The sequence below is a fragment of the Lissotriton vulgaris genome, chromosome 10 (assembly GCF_964263255.1).
Source record: "Lissotriton vulgaris chromosome 10, aLisVul1.2, whole genome shotgun sequence".
NCBI lineage: Eukaryota > Metazoa > Chordata > Amphibia > Caudata > Salamandridae > Lissotriton > Lissotriton vulgaris.
In genome coordinates, this window is record NC_141698.1 from 23,945,959 (window position 1) to 23,960,998 (window position 15,040).

The window sequence follows — 15,040 nt, forward strand, 5'->3', positions numbered from 1 at the left end:
TCTGTCCATGTGATCAATATTGCTCACATCCTCTGATGTGTTTCCTCCAGTCTCAGTGATAAACGGACCTCTCTTAGCACCGCGCGGGTTTCATCTCTTTTTTGAGCTGCTTTGAACTCCATTCTGCGAAGCTCTAACTTCTAAATTTTTCTTCTTTGAAAAACATTTCCCATCTGGGTCCCTCTCACTACTCTCATCATGTGAAAACGAGTAATATTCTTCCTCATCTGTATATTTCCTCTTGCTCATAGCCTGCTTTACAGACTCTTGAATCACTTCTTTTAATTCCTCAGAAATTATTTACCTCATTCTCTCCTGCTCACATATGACTTCTTCTCAACCATTTTATACTTTTATTCAATTAAAATATTTTTAGACCGTCTACACCTGTGAACGATCCCATTGCTGATCAAATACCTTTCTCCACATACACAGCACACAAACAGGACCTGTTACTATGGTAACGTCTTCTCAGCTATCGGCTCTAAAAACTATTCAAATTGTTCAGAGGAAGCTCAATCACGCTCTGAAAATAGCACAATTATGATTCACTCACAAAGAGTTGTGCAACTTTGTCACACAATTCGCATTTCCTTGAATGCCTTCCACACAAACACGCCTTCCTACGTGCGCAAGGCTACATGCGTGCATCTCCCTTCGCGCAAGATCCTACAAGTTTGAATATAAAGAAATGTTTCATCTCCACACGCTGTATAGCTCATACTCCAACATCGAAAATATCAGGTACTGCGTGATGATCCAACTGATTCATCCACACGCGCTAACACATTTGCCATAACGCGTCTGAAACCTATAAAAAACTTGTTTTAAAGATAACACTCTGTATTCTAAACAATAGTAGTGATTACCTTACAAATACAACTTATTTTGAGCTTATAATTCTCATAATACCAAATACCATACAATTCCCTGTTCATACGTATTTAAAAATCGGAAGGAACATTTTTTATCGATTGTATCCCAAACATACACCATAAATTGGGTATCTAACAGTCTCCAAAGCTCAATTAGACATATAAACATGAAATACACATCTATGCAATAACATGCATATACTGATCAGCTCAGAAGCAGCAAACAAAAGAGGAGGCAGATGGAGATCACATGCTATTTATGGGACTGAAAATTCATTTTGTTTTTGTGATGTGTTCATCGGGAGGACTGGAGGGAGCCTGCAACATGGACACCAGGAGGGCTAGAGGGAACAAGAAACATGTACACACTGGGAGGGCGGGAAGGAACAGGCAACACAGACAGCGGGAGGGAGCAGGCAACACAGACTGTTTGGTTAAAGTGAAATTCAGATACAGCCTTTGGGAGGAAAGAAAGGTGTGGCCTTAAAATCACTTTGATGCAATGAAAATGTGTAAGGTTCCATAGCAGAAAGAGCTCGAAGGTCACCAACACTCCTGGCTGATGTAATAACCACCAAGAAAGCTACCTTCCAAGAAAGGTTCTGAAATAAGGCCACATGCATGGACTCAAAAGGGAAGCCATCAATTTAGAAAGGACCAAATCAAAAGCTCACGTGGGAAAGGCTGCAGTCTATAAAAATGTCTTTTTTACAGACCCTCCAAAATGTCTGATCAAAAGAATTGTGATGGAGGATCTTTGAGTGCCCTTTTCTGAATGACGCGATGGACACAAAGTGAACCTTCACAAAGTAGAAACTTCAATTTTCATATATAAAGGGAAGGGGGTAAGGAATGACTAACTAAATTTTGTTACGATATTTGGTCATGATTACTTTGAAGGTGCAAAACCACAACTCTTTTCCATTTGTAGACCTGTTTTTCTGACAGATGGCGTTTCGCTTCTTTCAGAAATTTTATATTAGTGGACTAAGTTCAGATGGCCAGAATGAACAATGTTAGGACCCACAAAAGCAAACGGAAGGGTGCCATGTTGGGTTGATTTAGTTCCCCTTGTAATCTGAACAATCTGCTCAGCTGCAAAGCAGCTTCCTGTGATGTCTCAGACATAAGTGTAGAAGTTCCAGAAACCACCATGGTCTTGGACAGTCCGGTGGGTGATGAGCATCACTGTCACTTTGGGGCATTTCATTTTCATTAAGACTGACAGGATGAGTGGAAATGCAATAAGAAATTAGACAGAGCAGTTCATCACAAGGGTATAAACATCAATCCTGGTTCTCGTAGCTGAAGTTTAGGCTATTTGCATTTTGGCCAGCAGCTAATAAATCCATTTGAAACAACTTAATGTCATTTGAAAGCCATGTTGTGATTTTCTATGAAGCATATACTCGATAGGTTTGCCTGACAGTCTGAAGGCCTGGGAGATGCAAAGGCTAAATGGATAAATTCCTTGCCAGTATAAATCGTTTGGGTTTCAAATGAGAACTCACTTATCAAGGCAGGGCTAGATTTAGATCTTTTATCTGAAGAGATGAGCTGCCACCACCGAAACGCATTTCAAAACCTTCAGCGATGCATATTTCAGCTGAAGGTCCTGATAATGAGAATGGTCTATGAATCTCAGGGACTACCTGTGCTTCATCGCCACTGACATATGGAAGTAGGGAAGGCGGATTTAACATTCCTTCACGCGCTCTCCACTTCCAGAACCTACGGAGGTTGGCGTTCTAGTGGTTGAGTTCTGCCAGGATCTTCTGCCTCCTCTGCGATAAAGACAGCATGGCGACGTCGCGCAGCTTGCTGGAAGATTAGCGCTGTTGACTAATTGTTTTTATCCCACTTCTCTTGAACATATTTTGTTGCAACTTTGATTTTATGCGTTATGTCTTTTAGGGTTATTGACTGGACTTTGTGATTTCATTTTATTTTTTAACTACTGTGCTGCCATCTATTGGTTTTAAAACCTGTCCCTTACCTTGCACTGCGACAGCGTTTGCCTCCCCAGTCCACCACAGCTCTAAGGGGCTGATTGAGTGGAGGGAGGGAAGGCGGATGTAACATTCCTACTCGCGCTCTCCACTTCCTGAACCTAGGGAGGTTGGCGTTCTAGTGGTTGGGCTCTTCTGCCTCCTCCGTGATAAAGTTACATAGAAGGGTACACTCAATGGTACTGGGACCTGGGTATTAAATGTTACAATGAGAAGGGTCCCAGTGCAAGCACCTCTAGCTGAAACAGAATTCACTTTAAACTATTCAATGCAAGAATAAATTCCACAATTACTTATGAGAAATGTTGTTTATTCACATCCTCATCCACGTACATTTATGTACAAACACATTCAGTGTATTAAAACATTGTGCCCAAAGAATGGAGGGGGAAGAGGAGGGGGGTGGGTAAGTGGTTTGTGAGGATTTAGATTGAGTGAAATACTTTCAAAGATCAAATTTGGTCACAGAATAAGTAGGCATATTTTTTGAGCCACATAGAAAACATTTGCAGACCTATCCCTTACATTAAAGCACAGTAACAATAATCTAGTGTTCATGGGTAGGTATAGATGTAAAAGTCGACGTTTCGACCCCCGATTGTCATAGGTTGATTTCCACCTTACTATGGGGTCTTCTTCAGGACTAGAACGTGATGTGGGGTGTTGAGGGGCACCAGGAAGCCACCACAAGTGTGGGGGTGAGCCAATGAAGGAAGGATGGGCCCACAGGGGAAAACTATTTCACTCAATCCTAATCCTCACAAACCACTTACCCAACCCCCACCTCTTCCCCCTCCATTCTTTGGGCACAATGTTTTATTACACTGAATGCGTTTGTACATAAATGTATGTGGATGAGGATGTGAATAAGAAACATCTCTCATAAGTAATTGTGGAATTTATTCTTGCATTGAACAGTTTAAAGTGAATTCTGTTTCAACTAGAAGTGCTTGTACTGGGACCCTTCTCCTTGTAACATCCTCCGTGATATAGACATAGCATGGCGCCGCCGCACAGCGGACAAGTCAAAGTCAATCCCGTCTGTGCCGGACCGCGCCTAGTGGCAGGACCCCTGGTCCTTGTCGGTTAGGAGCACAGAGATGTGTAATGTCCTACTCCAGTAAGCAACTAAGGGCTATCAATAATGATGGCAATCGGTGCAAACAGCTTTGCGCCCACCTTAATCCAGCAAACATTCCTAACAGGGTCACACCTTTTGTGTCCTACCTGTGGGTTTAGACTGGAGGCCCATGACAGGGTACAAACCAACCAGCCGGAAACTGTACTTCATAACACAACCAAAAAAGTATAAGAAAAAGATCAAGGTTTATTCTGCCCTGATCAATGCACGCTCCCTCCCAATGCACAAATACGAAATAGCGGAATTCTTAGATAATCCTCTTGATCTCCTATTTATCACAGAAACTTGGGCTGTACCCTCAGCAGGCCCAGAATTCTGCATCGCTACCGCGGACAGCTTTTCTGTATATAGATGCAATGGAGTAAAGAAGAGAGGGGGAGGTCTCGCTCTCATACACCAAGATATCTTTTCAGTCAAGATAGAGAAGATTCCCTCCATGGTATGTGAAGCATTTCATTTTAATATAATGCTTACCAATCATCAGTCATTTAAGGGGACCTTCCTATACCGCCCAATGGGCCCCAGGAGAGATTTTTTATCAGCAGTAGGAAACCTTCTGGAACCAGCGCTGGTGAATTTAATTTTACAATTCTTGGGGACTTTAATTTCCATCTGGAAGCCCCCGAAGATCAGGATTCTATAGCCCTTATGTCGGAGCTAGAGGTGTTAGGACTCTCTCAAAGAGTTACGAGTCTTACTCACTCGACTGGGCACACACTGGATGGTCTGTTTACAAATAATGAGTAGATCTCAATAAAAGATCTTCCCTTTGACATTGTCTGATCAATTTGCAGTATTATTTGCTATTAGGATACTGCATCCTACCTCCATACACCCATCTCAATTCCGTCTAAACAGTTTAAGGCTTGGGGTGGCATAGAACAGGCCCTTCTTAAACAGCATCTAATTGACACCCAGCCTGAAGATGTTACAGACCCAGAATTGGCCCCCACAAATTACACGGAACCGCTCCAAAATGCTTTTAGTAGACTAGTACCGAATAAAAAGGTCTCCAAAAACAGGAAGGCTCCATCTGCCCCTTGGTTCTCTGATTATTATCAAAACAAAAACACTGCCAGTACTGCTCTTGGCGATTTTTAAACAGTAAGAGAAGTCGAGTGGACCTTTCTCAACTTCTTCGACCAATGATTCAGTCCACACCTAATGTATATCAAAAGAAGATATTTTTATTTTCTACTTCCGACTATTCATAATTGATTTCAAGTTTTTTAAGAAAGTTTTTTCAAAATTTATATATACATGAAAGCAAATCAAAGAAACATCAGAAACATTTTAACCAAAAAGTTTTCAGAAATAGTAGTTAAGTGTGGGTGATACGGGATATTTACACGGCACAACGAATATCAACGACTAATTTTTCAACATTAACAGTCTCACCATTCATACTCACAGTCATACTCCATGAAAACACTAGGACAAGTGAAGGGATCTTGTGGGGTTATATACAAGGGAAAAAGAGTTCTTTGCTATATAATGTACACCAGCAGATGAAATCAGAAAAAACGTAATACACATAAAAAATTCCAATACAACAACAGTGAATACTCGGTTGAATCAATTAACGAGCAAGAAATGCACAGTCTAGATAAGTCTCAATGAACCGGGTGACACGAGGTCACCAAGGGGAGAAAGATTAATCTATCTAGAGGGGTCGACGCGTTTCGAATCCCATAAATTCTTGGGATTCTCCTCAGGACCAAGAGCAGAGATAAATCTGTCTGGATTGCTTGATGAAGTCTTTGAAGAAAAATAGGGCGTGTTTTGCAGTCTCCACCAGAGGTTATTGTTTTCCGTTGTTTTTTTGGGGGGGTCTGATGTCAATCAGAAGTCGGACGCGGAGCCAGCATTTAAGGGTCCATCATCCGCCGTCTCTGTCCGTGAGCCTCGTTTGGCAATTAGATTTGGCGCTCAAGCCGAACCCTTATTTGTTCCAAAGCCTTGGTTCTCTGAAGCACTGAGATTGGAGAAGTAACGCAGTAGGAAACAAGAAAGGCGCTGGCGCCAAGAATATGAGAATGAGGAGAAATCTCACTACAAGATGGCACTGACAAATTATAAAAGTCTTATAATTACAGAAAAAAGTAAATACTATACCAGGAAAATAGAAACCGCACAAGACTGCTCTAAACAGTAGTTTCAGGTAGTTTCTAAGCTGGCAGGGTCAGCGGATAACGCCACTAAGTTGGCATCCCAATCACTTTGCATTTGTTAGCCAGCTACTTTCAAGACAAAGTGGAGCAAATTTACTCTAACGTCACTGCCCTGCGGTGGGCTGGAATCAGCGGTCGGAAATAGCAAGAGTAGAAACAGCTCCAACTTCATGGCATTCAGGCCAGTTTCAGTGGAACAGATCTCTCATCTGGCTAACACGGTCAAATCAGGCTCTCAGTCTGATCCATGCCCCCCCTTCAGACCTGAAACTGATCCCAGACATAATAGGTACTAACCTGGCGAGCATCTGTAACGCTATGTTCTGTTCAGGCATCTATCCTTCCCTATGGAAAAAGGAATTCTGCAGTTGTTGAAAAAACCCAATCTTGATCCAGGAGAGACAAAAAACTATTGCCCAATTGCGCGTCTCCCTTTTCCAGCAAAACTTCTTGAAAACATTATGAAAACTCACCTGACTGAATTTATTGAGGAGAATAAGCAACTGGATGATGTGCAGTTTGGCTTTAAGAAAAGTCATAGCACTGAAACCGCACTCATTAAAGCGTCTGATGAAATTAGGTTTGTGATTGATAAAGGAGTGTAGTGTAGTTCCTATATTCCCAATAAGCTCTGCTCATTGGAATAATATATCCTATAGAATAGATGTAGGACAGAGGTCGACTAGGTCTCTATCGAATATACTAAACTTAATAGTGAGTGCCAGCTAGCTCAGAGGTCACTAGAAACATTCTCGAATTCACAAGAAGGGATTCGTTTCCGACACCTGCATAAACATGACAAATTTGTTTCCCAAGAATAAGAAATATATCTCTAGAGGGGCAGAAACAATAGATAAGTATTTCACTCAGTCAATTGTGCATGCTTCGTTTCAACAGAGTTGCAGAGAAATAGAGAGACGGGCGTTTTCAATAAAAAGGGTTTATTGAATCTGAATGAATCACAAACATACATTTATGAAATGGCTCTTAATTACAGAAAAAAAGGTTGAGACCATTCCATGGCAGATTATATAAACTGGTTGAATGTGGACAAGGTCAAATATTGTCTCTTGGAATTTTTTCAAAGAATTCTAGTTCTCTATGAATAGTTCTACTTTAAGCAGATTACTTTGTGCCAAATTTGGAAAAACAAAAGTTTGATCATAGAAAAAAAAAAAATAAAAAAAATAAAAAAAAAGAGTTCCAAAGTTAGAAACTTTGTTTTGAAAAATGAAGGTCGAATTCAGAGTCTCTCAGAATACTACGTGCCAAATCAAAAGTCAGTGCTATTGTTTGGGGAAAACATCAAATCTTCTAAGTCTGTAAAAAATGTGTCTACCATTGTAGGTGAAAGTTGGATTACCTCGTTAAGCAGATTAACCTTACATAGATGTGAAGCATCGCAGTCCGCGTTGGTCGCGTTAGCAATGTTCAAATTGGATATCTGTGTGCCGCTTTCCTCTCGTACCTCACCGTCAGCATTTTGCGTCTGCGAGATCTCAATGAATGCAGTCATCAGGACTGGTAGCCGTTGGGGACAACACAGTCCATGAGCCGTTACTGGTCCAAGCAAAGTATCAACTTCCGTTGGCAGGACTGATGGTGGTGTCTGACAGATGTCTAGCACGCATTCTTCTCCACATAGCAGGCATTGTGGAACAGGTAAGATGCAATCTTGCCAAATTGGTCTGAATGACAGAAACCATGCAGTATTCAATTCTCTTAAACGAGTTAAACCCAAAGTTTTGATTATGCGCTCACAACACTTCGTCAGTAGAGTGGACTCCACGCTGAACTGGGTATCGCTGGTGATTTGGCTTGCCATATCGGAGCAATAGGAGTAAAAATAGTATCCCTGCTGCGAGTCCCAAAATGAGCAGCAGTCCGCCAAACAAACAGAGTGCATGAAGTTTGGAAATATTCCTAGGACTGCTTCAAAGGGTGCTAACAGTCCCGAAGAAACGGTCTTAAATACATGTACAATACCACTCGTATCAGACATGTTTAAGATACGACCTAACATTTTTGAGAAATGTATAGGGCAATTTGTGGATAAAAGGGCATGTATCTCCGCAGAAGTCCTTGCGACTTGCAGGTCATACGTCTCTTTGGTCAAGGTCAATGGCACAATTTTTTTTTAAAGAATGGCTTCCAGTCTGCTTAAAGTATCAATTCGTATAGAAGAGATGTTCAGTGAAGGCCATAACGGCGACTCCCGGTCTGTCTTGGTTTTTGGAAACAATACTTGCATACAGCAAGTGACCCTGGCTGACAGTTACGAGATAGGGTATTCCTGGCCACATGCCACAGCAGCTGTTATCATTCAACATATTGTAACTTCCATTAGAAAGTTGCCTAAAAATTGGATCAATCACTGCAGCTGGTGAACCTTGCAGGTGGCAGGATAAATTGTTTGAGGAACCATCACAGGCCCTGTGTAAATTAATACCCTGACATAGGAGAGAACCGCTTAGTGCGTTTTCACAATTATTACCACTAAGAAACACTTCTTTCCCCCCACTCCAACATTTGTGTGTGTAAGGTAATTCCCAGGATGTCTTGATGTATTCTTTACCCAACCTTTCATATACGCCTGCTGGTATACGTTTTAAGCAATACTGAAAAAGGAAAATTGTAACAGGCAGAGTGATTGTACTGTGTATTATCCATTCTGTTGCTGGTTTTTCAGAAACCGTTAATGGCAATCTTTCCAGTTTTTCAATGCTCAGCACCGTATAGTCTGCTCCCCTCTGTGCCAGTGTGACCTGTTCATCTTTGAGATTGAATTCAGAAAGCAGTGACGTGGTGTTGATTAGACGCCAAGGCACATAGCCTGAAAGTATGTTATGTAACGTCCAGCCCAATAGCATTATAGAACGCAATTGCGACTGACCATGTTGCAACATGACCAAGTCCTGTTCCACGATGTCTATGGCAGAGGATAATATGCTGTCCAAAGAATATATCTTGGATGACAGAGTTGTTAACCCATTGTCAACTACAGAAAGATTTCTATAAGTTAACACAATCAATTTCTCGTATTCGTTCTGCAGTCTCTGCTTGCGTAATCTCCATGCTTCATTATATATGGCATTGATACCGGCGTATATAAAACGTTTAGGACGCGGTTTAGTAGGTCCTTGTAAGAAGTCTCCAAATCAACTCCATCTTTAAGTAAAGATAAGTGTTGGTTTACTTCCTTCAATGTAGATTTTTGTTGCCACTCAAGGCACAGTTTCCCTACACTGTATGATGTTACTATTCCTGGATGCTGTCTCTGAACATATCTTGGATCTGGCCTATTGCATTTGAAACCCTGGCTTTTGTTCAGGAATCTATCTTGACAGGTGTTTGTGTCTGTGGGCCAGATTAACCATGTTTTCCAATCTAGACCTATTTTGTTGTGATGCAAAATAGTATGTACGTCGACCTCCCCCTCGAGTAGTAGTGTTATCAGGTGCAGGTAGGTATGGACGGTTTGTTTATATCATTTATCTTAGCTAAGCCAAGACAAGACGTCTGCTGAACAGTGTCATTCAAAAACATTATTTGCCCTGGGATGATGCAGGCTCTAAACAGTGTTTCCAATCCCTGTACCTGCCAGTCTTTTGTGCCCCTGACAGTTTCGTCTCAATATTGTTTTTCCAAAAGTCAAAGTCTAGTGAAGACAGCTGAACATAAAAGGCCGCAGAATAAATTTGCTTGATATTGGTCAACATACTTTTCATTCCTGTCTTAACATGTTTTAAGTAAAATAATTCTGGATTTGAAACATTAAAAACTGAAAAGTACGGAAAATTGCCATAAAATGTTTTTGAGCTACCCTTTGGTGGCGTAGGACAATGTTCCCATTGGTTATAAGTTAATACATTTCTACGATTTGCAGTTTTATGTAAGAAATGATAAGTGATTATAACAATACATTTGTTCATAATCTGATGAACCTTCTAAGTATTCATGATTTGTAAATTTTGCAGACATTTCTAAGTCTGACATCATATTATTAACAGTCTCGAAGTTCCAATCATCAGAAAAGGTACTAGATGAAACAAAGTCACTCAAGGAAATCTTGAATTGGTGTAGAATCTTTAACAGTTCCGCCGGTCCTAGAATGCCATATTCAGTTCTTTCCCAAGCTATACCACCAGGTATAGGAACGGCTGTGATGTTCACCGATGACAAGTCTCTTTGTTCACGATGAGATGATTTGTGTGGCCTGAGGAGTAAGTTGATGTTCTTACTTAATGCTTTTTAACATATCTCCCATTTATTAACATTCCAAAAGTTATTACAAAAATCAACCAAAGTAGAAGAAAAAGTACACCCAACACAATCCAAAATTCAATCCATGGTGAAACCAGATGAGTCTTTTCCAGGTGATGGAAAAAGTTCTGTTGCTTGTTCTTTAGAAGATCTTTTTGCTGGCGTCGTTTCAGGTTCGCTGGGATCCTCGGAAAACGTATCAAAGTTATTGAAATAGCCAGAGGCCGTTGTATCAATTGGAGGGATTGCATCAGGATTCGTTGAAATCCCTGGAACAACTTGATCACTTGTTACATTTGCATAGTCAGTTGCTGTTTCATTATAGACTGGTGTTTCTTGATGAACTGTTATTTGGGTCTCAAGAGGTACAAGTTCCATGGCTTTGTTGCATAGTTCTTTTCGCACTGCAGATTCTTCAAAGGTGATGAGTCTCTCAGTTTGAACCTCTTGGATAGTAGCCAGATTCGGGCGTCTGCTACATCTTTGGAGTCCACTTGGCCTACTACTTATGATCGGCCACATGATGTGGTTTGACCAGGTCGATGGACACAAACCCGTACTCCTTTTTGCCAGCAAGGAGCGGCAGTAAAACTGTTCTTGATCCGTGGATGGCTAGGACAGGCACTGGTTGTCTGTAAGAAGGCCCAAATTCCTTCTGGTCCGCGATCTTTTCTCCGACTAGATCCCCAATCTTTGGAATCCAGACAGGTCTTGCTGGGACGGATGGTTTCTCATCAGTGGTCGTTGGCTTCAGGAACACGTTACTTTGGCTTTTTCTCACTTCATTTAAGTCCTGCAAAACAGACAGTCTTTGATATCAAAGGGTTTTTGTTCTACCACTGAAGTGTGACAATCGAGGTCCTGCACAATCATTTTAGTTCCAAAAAGGATTTCATATGGAGTGATTCCCCCTAGAGAACTTCTTGGCAGATTGTTAATACTACGTTGGACACTTATTAGATGTTTGACACACCAGTCACCCGAGCCTAATACCTTAGCTGTTGTAGATTGCTTTATGTCCCGTTTTTTCTCTCCACTGCCGAATTTCCCTCAGGATGGTATGGACTAGAGTACCTCAATGCAACGCCCAGATTGGCCATGGCCTCCTTGTAAGCTCGAGAGCTAAACGCAGGACCCTGGTCAGAATGTAGCGTGCCGACTGCGTATGTGCCGATAAAGACACGCAAATCTTTTATAACAGTTTGTGCGTCAGCTGTGCACTGAGGCCACATCCAAATGAATCTTGAACACGAATCCGCTGAGACCATGATAAATTTATAGTTACAATCCCTCTGTAAGGGACCACAGTGATCAAGGTAAACGCAAGCTAATGGTTTATCTGAGATTAACAGGGGCGTCAGCACAGGAAATTTCAACTGTAGAGACTTTCATCTTTTGGGAGAATTCATATTCCAAAACATAGCTTTTGGTCTGTTTCCTCATGCGTGGCCACCAGTATCTCTGTTTTAATAACAACACTGTGGCGGAAACACCTGCGTGTGCAGAGGCAAGCCCTTCATGTGCTGCTAAAATTAGTCCTAATCTATGTTCCATGTTTGGAATTACTCTATCCCCCACTCCAGGGATTCGAGCAAACTGAACATTATTTGCATCAGTTACATATGAGTATTTGAGTGGAAAACCTTTCGGTAATGTTTTCCCACTGTCTTTGCCTGTAGCATTGACAGCTTGCATTATTTTGCCGTCTATTTTCGTTTTTGAACGAGTGATTGCAGCTACGGTAGGCGTTTGCACAGCTGCCTTTGCGGCTTCATCAGCCAATGAACTCCCTGCAACATGAACACCATCACGTTGATGAATCAGTGTATGTATCACATGAGTCTTTTGTACTTCTTTCTGTAACAGAATTATTTGTTCCCAAAGCAATTTATGCTTGATTGTGCCACCTTTCGCATCTTTGAAACCGTTTTGAATCCAGTTCTGCAAGTATTCATTATAAGATTGAACGCAATAGGAATCGCACACTGAGTGTGGGGAATTTGCGATCAGTATTTTCAAGCGCCATCTTGAATGCTTGTAATTCAGCTCGCTGAGCTGTACAATCTCCTAGGGATTGAGTTTTAGTGATCATTGGTCGGAATTTGCCATCTTACCAGCGACCTTTAACGATCGCGCACGCAGCACCATAAGCTTGTTTACCCCCCCCCCCGTAGCGGGCTGTGCTGATCCGTCAGTATAAATTATACATTCATACGGCTCTAGAGGCAGAATTTCAGTAGGCAGAGGACATTCTTGTTCGTATTGTAGAAATTCTTGTGTTTTCAAATAAGGGTCAAAAACGTATTCAACGGGGTCGTGGCCAAGAGAGCCATCATGGCGGACGCAGACAGAGCTTCGTCCCCCCGATCACTTATCCAAGCAACTATCCTTGTTCCCCCTTGCCTCGCTTTGCCCCGGAGGTGCTAAAAGGGAGCAGAGAGCAGCGGCAGGTGGCATGTGATGTTTTAAGCCGCCGGAGTGCTACAGGGGCCGTGGTGTAGCCGTCGGAGCGGAGAGGCCTGCGTCAGCCGGGGAGCTAGAGTTTCAGGCGCACCGGCCATAGGCACGGCCCGGCGCGGACGGAGTGCGGCAGGAGTGCTGATGGCAGGAGGGGAGCCCTTCAGGTCCGGACACCGGGAGATGGCCTGAGTCCTGCTGGATGCTCGAGGGTGACTGGACCCGGAGGCGGTGGGGCAGCCTTTGGCGGACGGCCAGTTGGTGCGGACTGCTCCTCCCGGTGTAGCCGGGGCCTCAATTTTGGCAACTCCCCAAAAAGGCGTTCCAGGGTGCTGGTGTGTGGGGTGCATACCCCGGACGACGCCGGGCCCCGCAGGGCCACAAGTAAGGAGGTGTTACTCCCCCCCTCCCCCCCTGGCTGGGGTTTGTGGCAAGTGCCCTGGGGAGCAGCAGGCACTGGGAGACAGGCGTCAGCCGCCTCGGCGGCAGAGTCGGGCCACGGTGGGACCGGGGGACAGGCGGGGAGCCCATCCGGAGGGGTCTGGACAGCCCGGTCGACCATTGATTGTGTACACCAGCGGAGGGGGGTCGGGCCAGCACGGAGAGTGAGGACTGTGGGGGCACCATCCTGCGGGCAGCAAGTCATCTGGTGAGCCTCATCGGCGCACGCCAGGCGCCCCCCCCGGGCCCTGATTTTGAACATCGGCGAAGATCCCAGGCGTGTGCGGAGCGCGGGTCCTCCGATCAGTGGTGCTGAGGGCCTTCAGAGAGCGTGGAGAGGAGACCGGGCCCCGGAGGGCTGGTGCGTGGGGACAAGTGGGGCAGCATGCCAGCGACGGCGGTCGATGCACTGCCCCTGCCTCAGGGATCCTACATTGGGCCGTTGCGGTCAGACTGGGGACGCTTTTGCCGGCGGCCCCCACCCCACCCCCATTCGGCAGTCGGGCCGGGGCGCAGCATCGGGAGTGTGGAAACTGTATGCGGTGAGGGGCACGGCCGGTCCTCCTGGTCGTCGAGGTGGTGTCGGCAAATCTGGGCGCTCACCTCCGCTCAAGGCCAGTCCAGGTGAAGACTACCGACCCCCCGACACCAGAGGGGAAGACCTCCCGGGGCACAAACAGCAGATCCAGAGGCGGGGGCTCCGGACGCAGCCCGCCATGACCAGGGGCGGGAGTGGCGGAGGAGCCCCGAATCAGGGACCCATTGACAAATACACGGGGCTGAGTGGAGGAGCTGGAGCCACTGGGGGCCCTCAGGCCCGGACAATGTGGCACTTATGGCGGCGATAACCCAATCCAGGGACATGTTGGATGCGAAGATAGGGGCAGTGGGGGCGGATATCACGCTGCTGCGCCAAGACCTGCAAAATGCTGTGGCTCGCATCACGGAGGCAGAGACCAGAATATCGGGGGTGGAGGACGACGTAGCGACCTTGAAGCGAAAGGTGGCCAGCATGGAGGGGATCCAGAAAGGCATAGCTCTCCGGGCAGAAGATGCGGAAGAGCGGGCTCGGTGGAACAATCTGAGGTTCGTGGGGTTCCCTGAGGGCTGCGAGAAGGGCAACATGGAGAACTTCTTGATCCAGTGGCTGGAGAGCTGGCTCCCACCAGGCTCCCCCTCACGCTGTTTTGTGATCGAACAGGCGCATAGAGCACTCACACAAAAGCCACCGGTCGGGTCTCACCCCAGGCCAGTGATAGCCAAGCTTTTGAATTATAACGATCGGGACACTATCCTGTGGCAGGCGCGGGCAAAGGAACCCCTTATGTGCGAAAACCAGAAAATCTTGATCTTCCCCGACTATACCAGGCTAGTGCAGCAACAGAGAATCATTTGCGGCTGCCAAGGCACGCCTTCGTGATCTTAAGCTTCCATATGCCTTACTGTATCCGGCCCGCCTGCGAGTGGTCTATCAGTTCCGTACCCTTTTCTTCGACACCCCGGAGGTGGTGTTCCACTGGACAGACGAGACAGTCAAAGTACGGGTGCACAGCCCTCTGGGCCGAGATTCAGATTAGTCTTCCAGTGGTGCACCGGCGCGGACCCCCTGAAAATCACGGAGCAAGAGCAACTGGCGGTCCAGATCTAGGGGACGCTCTGCCTCCGGGGGGGCGGTGAGTGGAA

General features: G+C 44.8%; 1 protein-coding gene across 3 annotated transcripts in view; it reads right to left on the minus strand.

Annotated features, from left to right (window-relative positions):
• OTUD5 (OTU deubiquitinase 5) overlaps positions 1-15,040 on the minus strand; it is a 456,714-nt gene that overhangs the window by 225,690 nt on the left and 215,984 nt on the right. The gene's annotated exons all lie outside the window — the stretch shown is intronic.